Source organism: Rhagoletis pomonella, unplaced genomic scaffold, assembly GCF_013731165.1.
Source record: "Rhagoletis pomonella isolate Grant_MI unplaced genomic scaffold, Rhpom_1.0 Rhpom_scaffold_00006, whole genome shotgun sequence".
NCBI classification, from domain to species: domain Eukaryota; kingdom Metazoa; phylum Arthropoda; class Insecta; order Diptera; family Tephritidae; genus Rhagoletis; species Rhagoletis pomonella.
The window spans coordinates 23,706,276-23,712,684 of record NW_023458560.1 but is presented as its reverse complement, the minus strand read 5'-3'; positions in this window follow the sequence as shown (position 1 = coordinate 23,712,684).

Genomic DNA, 6,409 nt, shown 5'->3' with positions numbered 1-6,409 from the left:
TTTCAATACTATTTAGAAAAAAATGTTGATTAAAACAAAACCTAGGGTGCTCGTTACGTCTCTAGAGGACTCTGAAATGTTAAGGAATTTCTGCTACTTTCAGGACCATAGCGTTTACAGTTGCAAAATGCGAAAAATGGGCATTGACTTAAATCGTAGAGTGGAGAGGCCTTTTTACTAAACATTCCTAAGAAATTATACTCAGTCCTAGTGCCAATTTGAAGACTTTAATTTTTAGTGTTTCGTCCCGCTAGATTCTCCATTCAGACCACTGTGCGCCGGTCACAAAATCAGTTGTCAGTGAAAAGGTAGCTTTGTTTCTTTACTTTTCTAGCAGATAATTATCTCGAAAAAACAGAATGGCACAATTTGGGGATTCATGTTTTCGCTTTTGTTTGTTTCAAGTTATTAATTTATCAATCAGCTGACACGAATTTCGTTTCAGTTCTGTTTCACTGGCAGCGAATAGCACGCGACGGCATCGCTATGTCCGCTGAAATTCTCTCAGAGATTCGGTTCTGTTTATAGTTTGTGTTATAAACAGAGATCGAAAATAACCGTCATCAAGTGTCTTGTAAGGTGTTTACCACTAACACAAACACTCATCTCTCAAGCAAAGAGTGTTTCTCACCGTGGCATATCACTCTGTGCGATCTTTTTGTGTTTTCCGTTGTGGGTTATTTATCCACTGCTACAATTTCCCTTAGGCAAAGACACTTTGGCAGGGACTTTTATTTTTAACTGTCTTAATTTTTGGGTTATTGTAAGACTGAAAAATATAAGTGGACGTACATAAGTGGAAGCAAAGCGTTAGGCATTTCTTTACCCGACATATACGTACACTTACATGTGCGAACATTTATAACAAAGAAGAGAGCGTGCACATTCATAATATGATACACCGAAAATAATTCCGAATAAGTCTTGAAAATTCCGAATTAGTCCCGAAGGTCCTGAAAATCCCAAAGTAGTCTTGAAAATCCCGAAGTAGTCCAAAAATCCCGAAATAGTCCACAAATCCCGAAATAGTCCAAAAATCCCTAAATAGTCCAAAAATGCCGAAGTAGACCCGAAGATTCCGAAAACCCCGAAGAAGTCTCGATAATTCCGAATTAGTCCCAAGGATCCCGAAAATCCCAAAGTAGTCTCGAAACTTCCGAAATAGTCCGAAAATTCCGAAGTAGTTCCGAAGATTCCGAAATCTCGAAGAAGTCTCGAAAATCCCGAATTATTCCCAAAAATTCCGAAGATTTCCGTAGAACTGGAAGTTGGAAGATACTTTACAAAAGTATTACTTAGTTGAAAAATTATAAATCAAATTGATTTGCTCTACAAATCAAATCAAAAATTTGAATTTCTTATTTGGTTGACAGATCAAATCGGATTTTAAATCAATAAGGATTTAAAATCACGCAACCCTGCCACCGCATGGCCGTGACGTTGACGTTGCTTATATATCTCTCTCTCTCTATCAACAGCAAATTTGATATGTTTCTACCCACTTCTAAAGTACCCTGCGTATACGTTCGTGGGCAACCCTTTGACCCGACTTTTTGAAAAGTTTGATTTTTTGACCCTTTTTCAAAATTATGTCCGACTTTTACGTTAACAGAACCATGCTATTTAAAAATATTTCCTCCTGTACGCACGAAAAAATGCATCACTTAAAACTTTTAAGGGAAATGCAACTCTTCTCTTTGCAGCAACTCGATTTCTGTGTATGTTTCCAACCCTGTTTTGGGCAAAGCTTGTTCAGCTATTTTCTTTTTAAATCCAACAGCAGAACGTTCTAGCTGCGAAAAGATTTTATAATACATGTAAATTTGATTTTGACTTTGGTTCTCAGATTTATTCTTTTACTAGTAAAGAAAAGCAAAAATAATATAGTGGCCCTTTTTTTCGTCAATTACCCCTTTTTTGCGACTTTCTGAAAATTCTCAACGGCAACACTGGATACCGCCATTGCTGCCACAGCTGACTTTTATAGCTACACAAATGTATTTCGAAGAATTACATGCAGCTGCTAGATTCTTTAAAAATGATAATCATTAATGAGTACTCCTTAATACTAAGTACAACGCATGTATAAATACTTATGTATAGCAAATCATAAAAATCAGTTATGTTTCCAATTATGACTTTTCGCTTTCTTTTCACTCATTACCATTAGCAAAACGGCGGCACCTCTGATTGGTAGCGCTAGTCTTCTCCATTTACAAGTCCTGGATAATTCTTGATTTCTATTCCTTACCCTTCCAATGCCAACCGAAGTCATTGATTGGCCCAATTTTTTTTTTATTTTACACAGAATTTTTGGAATTATGAGTGGCTCATTACTTGCCTCATTGCTGCTGCTATCGTCGGCCATGTAGTTATTTATTTATTTCATTGTCATTGTCATTGTCAGTGGTTGTCTGTGTAGAATTAACACTTTGTAGGAGCCATGTAAACAACCAAGGAGCGGCGACGGCATGCTGCTGCTGCCGACATTAGAGAGATTAGTGGTGGTTAACTTGACAGGCGGAAAGATTTTATCCATGATTGTGTTTGACAGATTTTGAGCAATCACATTTGGTAATATGATATTGCTGCTGGCCGATTTGGATCAATCAGGCCGTTGGTTGTGTACTTTGCATAAAGGCCACCACTTCGCACCGATAGGCAATGAAGATATCGGTATTTTACAATGTCATTGCGGGTATGAGCCGCTAATACCAACCGAAATTTCGAAATTTGCTTTGTCGGCTGATTTGATTGGGAGATTGCGCCTTTTCTACATCAACTTAACACAATTTTTGAGTTTTAGTTACAAAAAAAAAAAAAATATATATATATTAAAATGTATCGGCATTGGAAATTGAAAATTGACCATTTCACGCTGCCTCCATATGCCTTGGCAAATGTATTTATATATATGTCTGCATTTTATTTTGTTTATGCATTGCGAAACATTTTCGTTGGCAGCTTCCGTGGGAACCACTTCGATTTGCATACTCATCGGTTCCGCATGTACCACTTTGATGATTCGACGATTCCCATTCCGACACACTGATTGACCGGTCAAACAATTAATATATCCACCAAAATGCAACGGACATGCAGCAATTTTCGCAGGTGAGTAGCAGCAGTGACGCGAACAACGGACGGCGAAATTGGCCACAATGAAACGCTCAAATCTCATTGACTGCGCATTTCGCCACAAAGTGAATTCATCGAATTTGTTGCAATTCACATTGTTGTTGCTGATGATTGCCACCAGCGCAACTGAGCATCTGCCGAATTATTGACATTCAAACGAAGTCAAACTGTTGTTGCGTTGTTGCTGCTGATTGCCGTTTATTTTTTTCTTGCCCACCAAATCAGCAACCGTTGCATAGTCGCAATTGCAATTGAGTTTGTACGTTTAAAGTTTAATGTTGCTTTGATTGGCCTAATGACAGTCGCATAGCGGCGTTGAATGCCAATGCGCATGCGCATGCGAATGACGTGAGAAACAAAAGTATTTCAATTTCGCACTCATTCATTCATGGCAACGTTCAACGTTCAACGTGCAATGTGGCTGGCGAAATGAGAGCTGCCACTAATTTCCCGCTTGGTTTATTGAGGTCGTTTGGAAATTTGGGGCACAACTTTGGCAGCAGGGAGAATCAATCGCACGTAAATGTATTCGCAGCATTGAAGCGCGACGTGTCACGGAAGTTGTGCACTCAGCTGCAATCGCATTCTTATTTTTGGGGGTAAATGCTTCATGTTGTGAAATCTGCACTCCCCTTATTCGTGTGTAGCAAGCGAGTACGTGTCGAACGCAATGTAATTGCTGCCAATTGACCAAGTAAGTGGCTAAACGCTCAATTGACCAGCTGGGAATTTGGTATTTGCACTTCGACCCTTTTTGGAAATGCCGTGTGAAGAAACTCGTTCACACTGATGTTAAGTGCAAGTTTAAGTAAAAGCTAAAAGGGTGCTACTGTATTTCGGAGACCTGCATATTTTAAAACTTTCTGAAGTACATATCTTTATTGTATGTATGTATTCGTTGAAATAATTTTGGGTAATATTAAATAACTAGACACACCTTTTCCAACAGTATTTCAGAAAAAACACAAATGTATTTCAGAAAAGGCCAAATGTATTTTACCACTATCAAGCTACCGAGCGTAGATCTGAACGGGGTCATCACTATATCAGGTATACTGAGGATGAAAACGTGGCGCGGGTCATTGAAAAAAGAGAGCACCGCTGAGTGGGCCCGAGGGCTTTTTGACAAATGGACTAGCATGGGCAACGTATTTTGCGATTCAGTGTTGGTCTGTGATAATGCACTATGCCATGCTGCACTTGAAGTGCGCCTGGGGCCATACTCACCGATTATGTCAACACTAATATGGGCGTTTCATCGTCGGACGGATCAGGAGTCGTAGAAAGACGTTTGCAGTACATGGATCAAATAATATAGCAAGCGAAAGAAACTAGATCTATTACAGACTGTGTTCGCGCTATTGGCATTGCGCGACATATATGTTGGCATATAACATATACAGGGTGTCCCAGAAGTAACCTGCCAAACATGAGGAGAAGGTAGGTGGGGGGGTGAGCTTTCTGATAAGCAAACATTTTTCAGGTAAAAGTGTCACAGTTTTTGAAATATTTAAATTTTTTTGAATTAAAAAAAAATCGTGCCTTTTCATGTATTTTCTTTAACTGCATCTACAAACAAGGCTATACTTAGTAAAATGTTTATGTAAAGTACTTTCAGATAGTTGCTTATCCATACTCAAATGCAATGTAGTAAAAATATATTAAGGAACCATTATAAAATTAAGACTATATTGGGATTTTTAACTTTTTGATATTTTCTTCTCCAAATTTGACTATCTCTAGTGAAAAAAAATGTACTGAGCTATAACTTTACATTACATAAAAAAATTGCTCATTTAATAAAGATTTCAGAAAGGTGCCACTCTTACTGTTTCGAATGGAAAAAAGTCATAGCCGCTTCTGTGGCTTTGAGCATATTTTATCAATAAATGAATAAATTTTTCTGCAAACAACTCATGTATGTTTTATTTCACGTGAACCCATCCTTTACAAAAAATATTGATAGATATAGCCCTTGTTATTGACTCTAGTCCGAATCCCGGTAATTAACATAAAATAATGTCAGGAGCATGTAATAATGTACCTTTTTACTATTAAGCATGTCATTAAGAGCAACTTAAATTTAAATTATTAAATACATTCTAGCGTGTCTCAGTCCTTTGCCCACAGAAGCGGCTATAACTTTTTTTTCTATTCGAAACAGTAAGAGTGGCACCTTTCTGAAATCTTTATTAAATGAGCAATTTTCCTATGTAATGTAAAGTTATAGGTCAGTACATTTTTTTTCACCAGAGATAGTCAAAGTTGGGGAGGAAGATATAAAAAAGTTAAAAATCCCAATATAGTCCTAATTTTATAATGTTTCCTTAATATATTTTTACTACATTGCATTTGAGTATGGATAAGCAACTATCTGAAAGTATTTTACATAAAAAATTTACTAAGTATAGCCTTGTTTGTAGTTGCAGTTAAAGAAAATACATGAAAACGGTGACACTTTTACCTGAAAAATGTTTGCTTATCAGGGAGCTTCGGTGGGGCCACTCCGACTTATTCGGTTTAAGGTCTCACTGAAGTCTGCAGCGTCTGTTCACCAGTAGGTGCGGCTGCAGGCGGGTATCTATCTTGGAGCAAGCGACTCGCTATATAAACGTGTATTTGGTTGTGAAACCACCCCGTGCCAGCAATGGGTTGTGCGCTGGGTTTGGTACCCACTACGTGGGTGAAAAAGCGAAACAATGCCTCGATGAGACCCCGCTTATTATGACGACCACGGAAAATGTTTAAAGACTACGATTTGGGGGCATGCACCTGGAATGTCCGGACCCTTAATGGGGAAGGTGTCTCTGCCCGGTGTTGGATTTATGGTGGAAGAGAGACTCCGTCGCCGAGTACTGTCTTTCACCCCGCTGGGCGAGCGTCTAGCCATAATCCGCATCATAGCGAGATTCTTCAACATCTCGCTCATCTGCGCCCATGGCCCGAGGGAAGAGAAGGATGAGGTATCCAAGGATCTCTTCTAAGAGCGCTTGGAGCGCACGTATGAGCGCTGCCCCCGCCACGATATCAAAATCGTGCTTGGCCACTTCAATGCCAGCGTGGGCAAGGAAGGGATCTTTGGAACCATCGTCAGAAAATTCAGCCTACACGTGAAACGTCCGACAACGGACTGAGGCTGATCGATTTCGCCGGGGCTTGAAACATGGTAGTATGCAGTACTAGGTTCAAGCATAAAAAGATTCATCACGCTACGTGGATGTCTCCGGAGAGGGGGGGGGGGGGGGGGGGGTGAAATAACACAAACGGAAAT